Here is a 14,434-nt window from a genome sequence, read left to right on the forward strand (position 1 = left end):
AATCTTTCCTACCACTGATGTCAGACTAACAGGCTTTTTTCTTACCAACCTTGACATCAACACTTTTATCAAACCATAAAGGTTTTGCTTTGCAATGTCTTTTCTTGCCTACAAGGGGAATATACGGACATGTATATTTGTTAAATGAAAAGGAAAGGCTAATAAAGAGTTAATCTCAAGCTGCTGGCATACCTTCAGTTGTCTCAATATTGCCTTTAAGCCTCCCCATATTTCTCCTGTTGAGATGATCAGAAGCCAAACAGGAAGAAAAAAAACACTAAGCTGTTTAAAGAAAGTTCCCATAATGCCTCACTCCTGCACCAAAAGCAGGACCAGTGTACATGCTCAGTTAGTAAGGCTATGAGTCAGCTTCCTGCTGATTGGCTCAGATCCACATTACTAAGGGGGGGGGGGAGGGAGTTCTTAGCATTCTTGAGGGAGGGGGAAGCAGCAGAGAGGAGAGAGCTGAGAGCTGTGTGTCTGAGGAAAACAGGCACAACTAATCTTTTGACAGGGAACTCAGTGCAGTGTTTCTGTGAGTGCTTATGGCTGTATTTTCATAGACCTTTCTGATAAAGCTTAGTTTTTACCTTTCTTTCTCCTTTAAGCAACATTTAAAGATATTGCATTTTCCTTCTGTGTTTAACCCTGTGAAAAAAGCCTTTCCCAGTTAATATATTGCAGAGATGCCCTTATACTGGCAAAGTCTGTAAGTCTAAAATGTTGTGTTTTAGTTACTCCTTTATAGGAGTTGTCTATGCATTATTATCTTATACTGTCATGAAAAAACATGTTTTTTTCAAAATGCATCAGTTCATGGATCTTCTCCAGCAGAATCCTGCACTGAAATCAGTTTTTCAAAAACACAAGATTTTTTTTTTTTTTTTTTAGTTTGGAAATCTCACATGGGCTAGCCATATTCTACATTTCCTAGGGTACTTCAGCCATGTGACCTGTGCTCTGAAAAATGTCAGTGCACTTTACTGCTGAGCTGCAAGTTGGAGTGATATTACCACACTCCCAGTAGACGATCAGCAGAACAATGGGAAGGGAGTAAGATAGCAGCTCCCAGTAGATATCAGAGTAGCACTCTAGTAAGAAAATCCAAGTCTGGCTTGCAACTCCTTCAGTTTCATGGGAGTAGGAGAAACAATAGGTTACCTGAAAGCAGTTCTAATGTGTAGCACTGGCTCTTTCTGAAAGCTCAGACTCAGGCACAATGCACTGAGATGGCTGCCTACCCACCAATATTACAACTAAAAAAAAAAATAATTTGTTGGTTCAAGAATAAAATTTTAAATAGTAAAGTGCATTATTTGCTATGTAAACAGTGAAGAAAAATATTCATGTGTACCATAAAAATCATGACAGTATCCCTTTAACCCTTTAAAGGAGACGGAAAGGCAAAGTCACTTGGGGGTGCCAAAATGTTAGGCACCCCAAGTGACTTTAATCACCTACCTTTTACCCCGGGCTGGTGCCCCTGCTCGGAGAGAACAGCATCAGCCCAGGGTACCTGCAGCGCTTCCTGCTTTGCTAGCGCACGCATGCGCAGTAGAGTGAAAAAGACAAATTTTAACAGAGAAGTCGGCATTTCACTCTACTGTGCATGCGCCGGTCTTTAGTCGTTGTAAAACGAAGGCGGAAGTGCTCCGCTACAGGTACCCCGGGCTGGTGCTGTTTTCTCCTAACAGGGGCACCATCCCGGGGTACAAGGTAAGAGATTAAAGTCACTTGGGGGTGCCTAACATTTTGGCACCCCCAAGTGACTTTGCCTTTCCTTGTCCTTTAAGTGCCAGCAGAATTTCGCATTTCGGTTCCCCTCAGTGCCACACGTTTTGTAAACATTCTGTGCTCTCTCAATTTAGGGGCTTTTACTGGGCGAAGGGTTAAGTTTAGGTAGGCAAACTATATATTGTTTTTTTCAGGAGAACCTGAGCTTTCCAAATCTGCCTGATTGCTTGTGTATTTCCATTTCTGGAACAGGATTTAGAGCTTGAAATACAAAAAAAAAAAAAAAGAAATAATGCTATTTTTCATGATATAGGGATTTATACCAGAAACATATTTTATGGACAAAAAATCAACTGATTTGGAAAGCCTCATGTCTCCCGAACGTGCCAATACCTGATATGTATAGTTTTATGGAGATTTCTGACTTCTATAGATCAAAAACTCTCAGCAGTAAATTATTAAATTTTCAAAGCATTACAGCAGAATATGGCATACTTTCCAAGACCAAAAATCCTGGAACATTAGGTTTACCCCAGGAAACCATATAATTTTGAAAAGTACACATTCTGCCGAATCCGAAATGGGTAACTATGTCTTCCAACTCCTAAGTACCAAACGGCAATACTTTACTGAATTTGGCAGTTTCTATAAAAAATTATGAAAATTCTAAAAAATCACCTCAAATCTTCCACTTCAAGCATCATATCTCCCACATAACATTAGGTACCAAGAAAATACAAGTATGAAAGCCTAGGGTCCACTGAAAAGTTTGACGCCCATTGTGCATAGGATTACTAAAGTATCTGGAATTTAGAGACACCAAAAGGAAGTTAGTACATACCAATTGCCCTGGAGATCTCTTTAGATACTGAAAATTCAACAAATTAACTGCATTTTTGTGGGGTAAAAACACACAAAAATACATTGACCCCCAAAACCATATATTTTTGGAAATTACACATTCGGTTGAATTCAAAATTGGTACCAATGTCTTTCTACTCCAAACTACAGAGTCGCAATGCTTTCCCAAAATTGCCGGTTTTGATGAAATACCTGAAAACCGCATCAAACCTTCCACTTTCAAGCTCCTTACCTCCCACATAACATTAGGTACCAAGAAACACACCCTAAATATGAAAGCCAAGTGTCCACGGAACAGTTTGATTCCTATTGTGCATAGGATCACCAGTGTATCTGGCATTTAGAGACCCCAAAAGGAAGTCAGTTCATACAAAGTGTATACGCTGCAATATAAGCTACCGGCATGTGCATTATGTGCCATTAGACCCCCTAATAGTATGGAGACCCTAGAAAACTATATATTTTCCAAAAGTACACATTCTGACAAAACAAAAATGGGTAAATACATCTTTCTACTGCAAACTACCAAACTACAAAGCTATGCTAAACAGTTTTTTATGACATTTCTGAAAATCTTCACAAAGCTTGCATTTTACCCCATTATGTACCCCCACTGTTTACTGAACAGTTTGATGCCCTATATGCATAGATTTACCAAACTAAGTGGCTTACAGGGGCACCCAAATAAAAATAGTGCATATGAATTTTCACATGACGCTCCAGCTCGTGCAGTTTTTGCACCCGGTATGTGTATTATGTGCCATAAGACCCCCTAACAGTACAGAGACCCTAGAAAACCATATATTTTCCAAAAGTACACATTCTGACAAAACAAAAATTTAGTAATGTAAAGGTATTGCGCAGTGCGGTTAGCGAATACGCTATCCGCAATGGCAATAAAACAGTTTTTCAGGCAAGAATAAAAACGATGCGATTATGCAAAATTACATAAGTGTGTGTGTACACTAGGCAAAATGTGTTTTGTGTGCATGTGTGGGTGTGCAAATAATTGTGAGTGCTGTAAGTGCTGTGAATAATGAAAACCCCCAAAAAATGTATGTGTGTGTGTGTGAGTGTAAGTATAAGTGTGTATTAGTGTAATAAGTGTGTGATTGAGTGTTCTATTAGTGCTGTGTGTTCAGGTGAAACCAACCAAATGCCACCCACCTCAAACCAAGGGTAACTACAAAGTAATGCAACTTTTGGCAAACTTGCTGTAAGCCTTATAGTTCACCAAACTTTGTAATTAGCACGAAAAACAGCAAAAATTTTAAAAATTAAACGACAACAGTTAAGCAAACACCAATGACTTTAAATATACTTATGCTTTTTTCGTTGATATGACTTGAAAAATGTTGCTATAACTAGCCACCAGCCTGTTAAGTAAGCCATTATCGGGCCTCCACCACATAGGCCAGAAAAATTCCGGCCCTTCGTACCACAGAATTTAGACAGCACTGCTCTAAGCAACATCCATTTAATGGAACTACATTTGGATACCTCCCTCTGCTACAAGACTCAGCTGCTATGGATACAGGCAAGACTGTCCTTAGGCTGGTGTCATTTTCTATAATGGTTTAGCTATGACAGCAAAGACGAGGCTAATGTACTTCTGTCTATTCCATCACAGGGCAGATTTTAGTGCAAAAATTCTAGTATAATTCACCCTGTGCGTGTGCAGAAAAGTCGATGCCATGCCTGTCAGAGTGCATACAACAATTGGAGGGCCAGTGGATAAAATAGTGTGTACCACTGGCCTTAGGGCTATGAAAGCTACTGGAACTAATTGGAAGAAATTCTACAAAGACAATGAGCCTTGTTCTGAAACATTTGAATTGCTACGAGCTATGCAAACAATTACATGTAAAATCAGAATGACCTGGCTTCTGAAGATGCCATGTCTAGTATAATTTGAGCTCATCTGCCCTTCAAACATCTTTTAATAGCCAGGGGTATTAAAACAGTCTCTCTACATCTAGAAATTAGAATGATGCTAAGTGTTGCACTTATTCCTTGTGCAGTATTTCTCTGCCAAACATCATATCAAATAGTTAAAGGCAGCATTAAAGAAACAAGCTTTACCATGTAACAGTCTAAAACAAATGAATATGTGCTATTTACAAACTGCATAAATACTTATTTTTTACATAGTCACATAGGGTTGAAAAAAGACAATCGAGTTCAACCTGTCCAAGTGAATCCAGCACACACAAACCTAAACTGACCTATCTTATACACTCACATACATAAACCATATATATCAACATCAATACTAATTGTAGATTTGTGATCACAATTGCCTTGGATATTATGCTTGTTCAAAAAAAATCATCCAAGCCCCTCTTATAGGCATCAACAGAATCTGCCATCACAACAACACTCGGAAGGGCATTCCACAACCTTGCTACTCACACCGTGCAAAACCATCTACGATGCTTCGAATGAAAGTTCCGTTCTAATATAAAAGGTGCGGCTTCTGGTGTGCTGATTGTTTTTATGGGGAAAAAAGAATACCTCTTATTTGTCTATAATCCCCTCTAATGTATTACAGATTATTACAGATGTCCCCTTGCAAGCACATTTTTTCTCAGGGAAAACAACCCCAGCCTTGACAGTTTAACCTCATAGTTTAAATCTTCCCTTTACCAGTTTAGTTGCAAGTCTCTACACTCTCTCCACCTCATTAATATCCCTCTTAAGGACTGGAGCCCAAAACTGCACTGCATACTCAAGGTGAGGCCTTACCAGAGACCTATAAAGAGAATTAGACAACTTGTTATCTACAAGAACCCCCTGATCCCCCCCCCAAAAAACCCTACCATTCAGTGTATAACTTACATATATATTATTTCTACCAAAGTGCATAACTTTGCATCATTTTCCATTTTGCTGCCCAGTTTTCCAATTGTGTCAAATCTTTCTGCTAAGTGGCAGCATCCTGCATGCAACTTACAGGGGCACATTTACTTATCCATGAACGTTCCAACCGTACACTCAATCAGTCCAATCGTATTTTCTGCAACTTTTTCGTACCTTGTGCAACTTGTCCGACGCTTGCACAATTTTTTCGTGTTTTTGGATCGGTTTTGCCGCTATTTACAATCGTTCTGTACGAAAATTTTGTGACTTTCGGATCGCCAATACGATATCGTGACTAAAACGATTTTTTCAGAAGCATTTTCATGATAATTTTCATGTCCAATCCGAATTTTTCCCATTCGAGATTCGAACTCGTGTTTTGATAAATCTGCCCCATAGTCTTGCAAAATTTAGTATCATCATCAAAAATAGAAACCACCTCCAGGTCATTAATAAACAAATTAAAAAGCAAAGGACCAATCACAAAGCTAAGCTTATTTAATACCCTGGGATGAATACCAACGGTCCTGGACCATTGTTTAGTTTTACATGTTCAAGTCTCTTTTAAATTTTCTTTCAAGTGACTCATGCATCAGTAGTTATATTACTAGAATTGGGTCTATTAAAATGGAAGCCTTGATTAGCTGGCTCCTCAGTTGTGTAGACCGATGAAAAATAAGAGTTCAATATTTCTACTTAAAGGAGAAGGAAAGTCAAAGTCACTTGGGGGTGCCAAAATGTTAGGCACCCCCAAGTGACTACAATAGCCTACCTTTTACCCCGGGCTGGTGCCCCTGTTAGGAGAGAACAGCACCAGCCCGGGGTAGCAGCGATCGCTTCCTCCTTCCTGGGTCGCTGCGCACGCATGCGCAGTAGAGTGAAAAGCCGAACTTTAACGGAGAAGTCGGCTTTTCACTCTACTGCGCCTGTCCCGGACAATCAGCAGCAGTGGAAGGAAGCGCTCGCTACAGGTACCCCGGGCTGGTGCTGTTTTCTCCTAACAGGAGCACCAGGCCGGGGTACAAGGTAAGCTATTAAAATCACTTGGGGTGCCTAACATTTTGGCACCCCCAAGTGACTTTGCCTTTCCTTGACCTTTAATCACTGTTCTCATTAACAAAGTGACTCTCCCCCGCTATAATAAGGGTCCCACCTCTTCTTGCTTCATTTTTTTACTATTCACATATTTAGAAAAACAATAATTTTGGGATTCCTTTTACTCCTAGCTGCAGTACCCCTTTTCATCTCTATTTTAGCATGCCTGATATCTTTTTTTGCTTTCTTGCACCTGATGAATGTTTCTGTTGTCCCACCTAACTTGAATGATTCAAAAGCATGTATTTTCTTACCAACCTTGACACTAATACTTTTATTCAACCAGAAAGGTTTGGCTATGCAATGTCTTTCCTTGCTTACAAGGAAAAGACATAGTAACATAGTAAGTTGGGTTGAAAAAAGACATACGCCCATCACGTTCAACCATAATGACTATATATAACCTGCCTAACTTCTAGTTGATCCAGAGGAAGGCAAAAAAAAAAACCCCATCTGAAGCCTCTCTAATTTTCCGCAGAGGGGAAAAAATTCCTTCCTGACTCCAAGATGGCAATCGGACCAGTCCCTGGATCAACTTGTACTAAGAGCTATCTCCCATAACCCTATATTCCCTCACTTGTACTGAGAGCTATCTCCCATAACCCTGTATTCCCTTCACTTGTACTAAGAGCTATCTCCCATAACCCTGTATTCCCTTCACTTGTACTGAGAGCTATCTCCTATAACCCTGTATCCCTTCACTTGCTAAGAATCCCATCCAGCCCATTCTTAAAGTTCTATAATGTATCAGCCAGCACAACTGATTCTCCCTGTGATTAATGTTCTGTAAGTTTAATTGGAAATTACACAGCAGTGTACAGTATGTGTGTGCTATGTGCACATCATTTAATGAAAGTTACTTCTTAGGACACGTCTGCTGAATTTTGCCATGTCCTAGAGTTTATATAGACATCGAGCTGGGGTATAAATAGCATTGTAGAGAGAAGGTAGATGCAATAAAACTTACTATAAACACAGAATTTTATTTAACTAATAAAGGTATATAATTGTAACAGTTATTTTTTAGGTTGTTGAGTTGTGGGCTTCAGTGTATTCTACTGTCATGCATCTCTTAATTGGTTCCCAGGTGAATTCAGAAAAAAAAAAATATTGTATTTAGCATTTGTCTTTCTCCCTAACAATGAAAGGGTATCTACTTTTCTTTCTCTTGATGTGGTTTTCAGGCTGAGCAGTTAGTTGGGCTTAGTTATGGCAGTGAAAAGAATCAAAAGGTGTCTGCTTAACTGAAACAAATTTGTCATTCAAATGTACAATACCTACAAATGCAAGAAAGCCTGCTACTCACTGAACTAGTGTAGCAAATTACACCCACAGATCTAACTTTCATTTACAGTAAATGTGTTATAGGATATGGGTCCTAATTATAGCCCTTCAAAAGCTAAACTACAGTTGGCAGACTGGTCAAACTGACACTGTCCCAAAGTTATAAATACCTGAATCCTCTCAAGTACAGTTTGCAAGAATCAGATAATATGTCAAAATAACGCATAGACAACTTCTCACTAAGATCCGCACACTAGAAACACAGCATAAACTATCCAAACTCGCACACATAATAGAACCTCTTACCGAAGCAAGAAAAGAACTCCGGGACACCTACTCATCCTATTTAGCTAGAGCAATAGAGATCAATAAAAAATTATTTTTCGAACATGGGAACAAATGCGGACGCCTATTGGCATCCGCTTTAAAGAAAAAACAGCTGCGTAACCACATCACACAAATAAAAACACCTACGGGACAAACTGTCACTACCACAAAAGACATTGCAGAAGTATTCCGCCAATATTACTTGAAACTATATCAACTACCAGCAAACACACAGAGACCTCATGACAAACAAAACGCGTGTAGAAGCTATATCAGCAAAACAAATACCCCAAAGATAAGCCCAGAACAACAAGCTTTCTTAGATACCCCAATAACTAAAGAGGAAATACTACTAGCCGTAAAATCCTCAAAATCAGGCAAAGCCCCCGGACCAGATGGCTTCACCATCGCCTACTACAAAGAACTAGGAGAACATTTAGCCACACACCTCACTTCAGCAATTAACTCGATCTCAAATGGAAGTGAAATCCTGCAAGAAGCACACATTTCACTGATTCCTAAAAAAGGAAAAGATCCTTCAGATCCAGGTAGCTTCAGACCCATTTCATTACTTAACGTAGACACTAAACTGTACGCAAAGGTTCTAGCAACTAGACTGAACCAAATTCTAACTGAGTTGATATCTCCCGAACAAGTAGGCTTTGTCCCAGGTAGGGAAGCCAGAGACAATACAAACAGGTTATTTAGCATTATTCAACACACCAAGAAACTAAACATCCCCATAATGCTACTATCCACAGACGCGGAGAAGGCCTTCGACAGGGTAAATTGGACATTTCTGAAAGCCACCCTACAAGAGATAAACTTAGGCCCCCAAATGACACAATGGATCTCCACTCTGTACACACATCCAACTGCTAAACTCCGTGTTAATGGCGAACTCTCAGAATCCTTCCACATCAAAAATGGCACGCGCCAAGGATGCCCTTTGTCACCTCTACTATTTGTACTCTCGATCGAAAGCTTTCTCCGCAAAATTAGAGACAACCCAAATATTTCCGGAATTAAAATAGGCACCGAGAACATAAAACAGCAGCATACGCAGATGATCTACTATTTTTCATAAGAAACCCCAGGATATCCCTGCCGAACCTACTCTTAGAACTCCAAGAATTCCATGAAATAAGCCACTTTAAAGTGAACCTCTCGAAATCAGTGGCCCTTAACGTATCCCTCCCATCGAGAGACTTCAATGATACCATGCTGAATTTCCCTATCAAACCTTCACACTCCCACTTCACCTACCTAGGAATAAAAATATTCCCAGAAATAAATCAGACAGTGGAAAGTAACTACACCGACCTCAAACGCGTTCAAATTAGACCTACACGCATGGGCAAAACCAACAATATCATGGGTGGGCAGGGTAAACATTCTTAAGATGAACATACTACCACGTTTTCTATATCTGTCTCAAACAATCCCATACTCCCCCCCCCGGAAAATATTTCAGACCTTAAATAGCCTCACAAACAAGTTTATCTGGGCCAATAAAAATCCCAGAATAGCCCGAATTAAACTTTCAGCTACAAAAAATACAGGAGGGCTAGGAATGCCACGCTGGGAAGCATACCATAAAGCCGCTATACTAAATAGATGCCTAGATTGGTCCTTCCACAGACACACCAAATTATGGACCAGAATCGAACAAGAATCAATTGTGACCCCACTCTGGGCGAGCTTATGGCTACCAGATATAAAAAGAGAGTATGTCAGATAGAGATAAGTCAGATAGTAAACTAAAGTATACGCTCAAAATATGGGATGCAGTATGCAATGCGGGCAAATGGCGGAACACACCCTCCCCACTCACACCAGTTTTTGGCAATCCAGACTTCCCCCCAGGGCTAGACCTAGACAACTTCAAAGGATGGAATCTACAATTACACTCTGTAGCAAACTATTTCTACATAGGCCAACAGATCAAAACAATAGAAAACTTGATACCACACCGAACTATAACAGATTTAGATAGATTCAGATACCAACAGATATGCCACTTTCTTCACAGCATTATGCCAGCCCAAACCCCAAAACCTGATCTCACAGAAATAGAACAAATCTGGAACCGACAAGAGGCACCAACTAGAACAATTGCCCTTCTCTATAAATGCCTCCTAAATCTAACCCCAAACCCCTCAGATAGCTTCAAAGAAAGATGGGAAACCGATTTAAACATAAACATAGAAGCAGAACAATGGGACAAGATAACACAATTAATCCATACAGCATCTCGCTGCGCTAAAATACAAGAACTGAACTATAAAATATACACGAAATGGTACAGATATCCTTCAAAACTAGCAAAAATTTACCCCGCAGTTCCACCTACCTGCTGGAGATGCAAAGCCGAAATAGGAACATTAATTCACATTTTTTACAGTTGCCCACTCTTGAAACCATACTGGGACACCGTTAGGGATACCATTAAATCAATTACTGAAACTGACATACCCGAAGCTCCGTTAACAATACTACTTCACGACACACCACTACCCTACTCAACCACCAAAAACTCACTGATCCCGGTTATGCTAGATACTGCCAAGTTACTGATCGCAACCAAATGGCGCCAAACTGAAACCCCTAAGATAAAAGACTGGCTAAGTAAACTGTCGGAAATCTGTAGATTTGAGGAGATGAAACCAACAGCAGAAAAAGAACTGAGAAAATTCACACAGAAGTGGTTTTATTGGAACCAATTTAAGCATTCTGAACAATACCTGAGACTGACCACAGCCTAAGACCTCACATCTCAACCACCTCCTCTGGCACGGACCCCACTGATTTCCTAATTTAAGCTAAACTAATCACATCTGATGCTTCGCTGGCTTCTGTCCCCCCTGGCCTCCGACTGCCGCATCATGGACGCGAATAAGCCTAGTTGCACCACCTCGTCAGCTGACCTTCATCGGCCCGACGCTCGCATACAGACTGAATAGGAATGGAAGACTCCACTCTGATGGCCACTGGATGTATCTACATAACAAGACAATGGACTTATATATTGGACTAATCCATAAAGCAAATGAGCAGAATGTTCCTATAATCTTTCTCATTCTTTCTATCCTTTCCTTTCTTAGTTATGGTTTTAATATATATACTTTACTGTTTCCCCCTCTCTTACCCTTTCCCACCAAGTATACATACCACCATCTTCGTTCAATTTGGTTAATCCAGACGGCACACCACCATTATCCATTAGCAAACTACCCGGCAAGGTGGCTCCCAAAAAACTCAATTTAGCGAGGGGAACCAGATCACCCCTCAAAAACGGGAAACCCCCTATCCTGAAACACTGGCCACGATCACCATGCACTGTTATTTCATTAATAGGACTGAAATTAGCAAAAGATTGTGCACTGTTCGACCTATCTGCATTGTTAAATAAGAATGTAATACAAGTGTGCTGTCGTGGATTGTTATGCTGTAAACCACAATAAAATTTAAAAAAAAAATAAATAACGCATAGAAAAACAAATTAGTTTTGAACTTTAACATTCTTTATACATTACGAAAGTAACCTCATGCAACACACACATTATTACATACATATTTATATATATATATATATATACACATACACACACACACACACGAGGCATCTTGAGAAATGTCCCAGTATGTGATTGCACATTAAAGAATTATTTTGTTTTTTCATAAAGTCCTGCATATCCGTATATACTCGAGTATAAGCCAATCTGAATATAAGGCGAGGTACCTAATTTTACCTAAGAAAACTGGAAAAACTTATTGTTATATAAGCCTAGGGTGGGAAATGCAACTGCTACTGCTAAGTTTCAATTATCAAATAAATAACAGATAAATAAATAGATAACTTTAGGGAAAGAAAAATGCTACAGCAGCAGACAAAAGCAAGTTTGGGAAGGCTAAGGAAGCTGCCATACTAATTATCAAGTACTTGGACCCCAGTGTACAAGTCCCACCACAGTACTACAATAGTAGTTACAAAGGCAAAATAATTCTTGATGCTGGACTTAGTACAAATTTATTTTTTTGTAAATAACAAGTTATTGTACCAATTACTTACTCATTCGTGCAGACGGAATGCGCACACCCACCCTCCCTCCCTCCACTTGTGTCCGTGCATACATACCTCCCTCCCTCCAATTGTGTCTGTGCATACCTCTTGATCTGAAGATGTAATGCGCTTGTTGTGCGCACCTAACCCCCCTCCCCCCGTGGACGGACGTCCATCAGCACATCCATATACTCAAGTATAAGCCGAGGGTTACTTTTTCAGCACATTTTTAGTGCTGAAAAACTCGGCTTATACTCGAGTATATACGGTAAACAGATCCTCCTGAAATCCCCAAAACTATCGCGAAACGAAAGTGATATCATACAGTGTTCTTAGCATTGTTAACGTATATACAAAACAAAGAACATGAAAAAATAAAATCAAATAAAGATTAAAAACTAAGATAAAAGAAAGCGGGACATCTTATTATGCTAAACTGCAACTGACCATCCTACAGGACTACACTCGGTCATATGTATATAAAACAAAAAAAATACATACATACAAAAATACATTTATTTAAAACGTTTCGGCTGTGTAGGAAACAGATCCCCTGAAATCCCCAAAACTGTGCAAAACGAAAGTGACGTCATACAGTGCTCTTAGCATCATTAACATGAATACAAAATAAAGAACATGAAAAAATAAAATAACCAATAACCAACAAATAGGATTAGAATTATTCCTTACAGTCAGAGGTAGTCGTATAATAACCAGCCATATGCACCATATAGTGGCGACATATACATTGTTGGGTATAGGTTATAAGAGTTAAAATTTACATCTAAAATCTCAAAAAATGGCTGGTCAGCTCGTATAACAGGATCGTCATCCTTTCATAGGGGACACCACGGCACCACCAAGACGTCCCATTGTCAGTACATGTGATCATCTATATAGATCATTTATTACAGCCTATAGTAAGAAACTCACAGACATACATTAGGGACACGGGTGACCTCTTACAGAAGCTCCATGACCTGTTCCCCTTACCTGCTGATCTGAAACTTGCTACGATGGATGTCCATTCATTATATACAGTGATCCCGATCGAGGTAGGCATTGCTAATATCAAGCAGCATTTACTAAACCATCCGGACAAGAGCAGACCACCAACAGAATTTCTTTTGACTCTCCTTACACACTGCTTGACTCGAATGTTGCCCCTTCCTTTGCGAACCTGTTTATGATCTACTATGAGCAGACTCACATCTACCCCACCTATGGGAGACACATCTTCAGGATGTTCCGCTTTACTGATGATCTACCGTTACTCTGGACTGGTACAATAGATCAATTCTGGTCTATGGTTCATGAGCTCAACGAACTGCCTTCTACAATACGGTTTACTTCACATATAGTTACATCCTCTGTTTCCTTCCTGGATTTAACATTAACAGTCACAGATTCAACATTGACTACATCCACCTACAGAAAAGACACTGACCATAACACCTTGCTACACCATTCATCTTGTCACCGTCCACATCTCCTACGGAGTATTCCATTCTCCCAGATGATACGTATGGTGAGGAACAATTCTGACCCGCACCTATTACATCAACAATTGGATTACCTGTTACACTGGTTTTTACAAAGGGGCTCCAGGATTTACTAACGTGTAAAGAGAAAGCCCTGACACTAACACAAAGCCAGACTCTACAGACCTTTGACAGCCCACAACAGAACCAACAGGATGAAAGATTGACCTTTCTTACTACCTTCATTCCAGATAAAAAGCCCTTGATTGACTCAATACTCTATCACTGGTCCGTTCTTTAGAAAGACTGTACCCTTCCTCAAATTTTTAGGACCCCTCCATGCATTGCTTACAGGAGAGGCAGCAGCTTACGAGATCTATTAGTAAAGATGGATCCCAGTGACTGCTACATGTCCTAATTGCACGACATGTAGTTCTCTGATAACAGGTCCTAATCACCCACATACGGGCCATATTTACAAATTCAGCACAGATTCATATGCACTTCAAAATGTATTATTCATTTCATTAAATGTCCTTGTGGGCAATTGTATATTGGCAAAACCATTACTACCTTTAGGGATCGAATGGCGAACCACAGGTTAGCTATTCGCTTCGCACTTTTGACTGGAAAAGCCAATATCCCAGTTGCTGCACACTTTTTGATCAATGAACATTCACTGGCAAGTTTACATTGTATGAGTATAGACTTTATACCTCCACCACCCAGG

The sequence above is a fragment of the Xenopus tropicalis genome, chromosome 6, assembly GCF_000004195.4.
Source record: "Xenopus tropicalis strain Nigerian chromosome 6, UCB_Xtro_10.0, whole genome shotgun sequence".
Lineage (NCBI taxonomy): Eukaryota > Metazoa > Chordata > Amphibia > Anura > Pipidae > Xenopus > Xenopus tropicalis.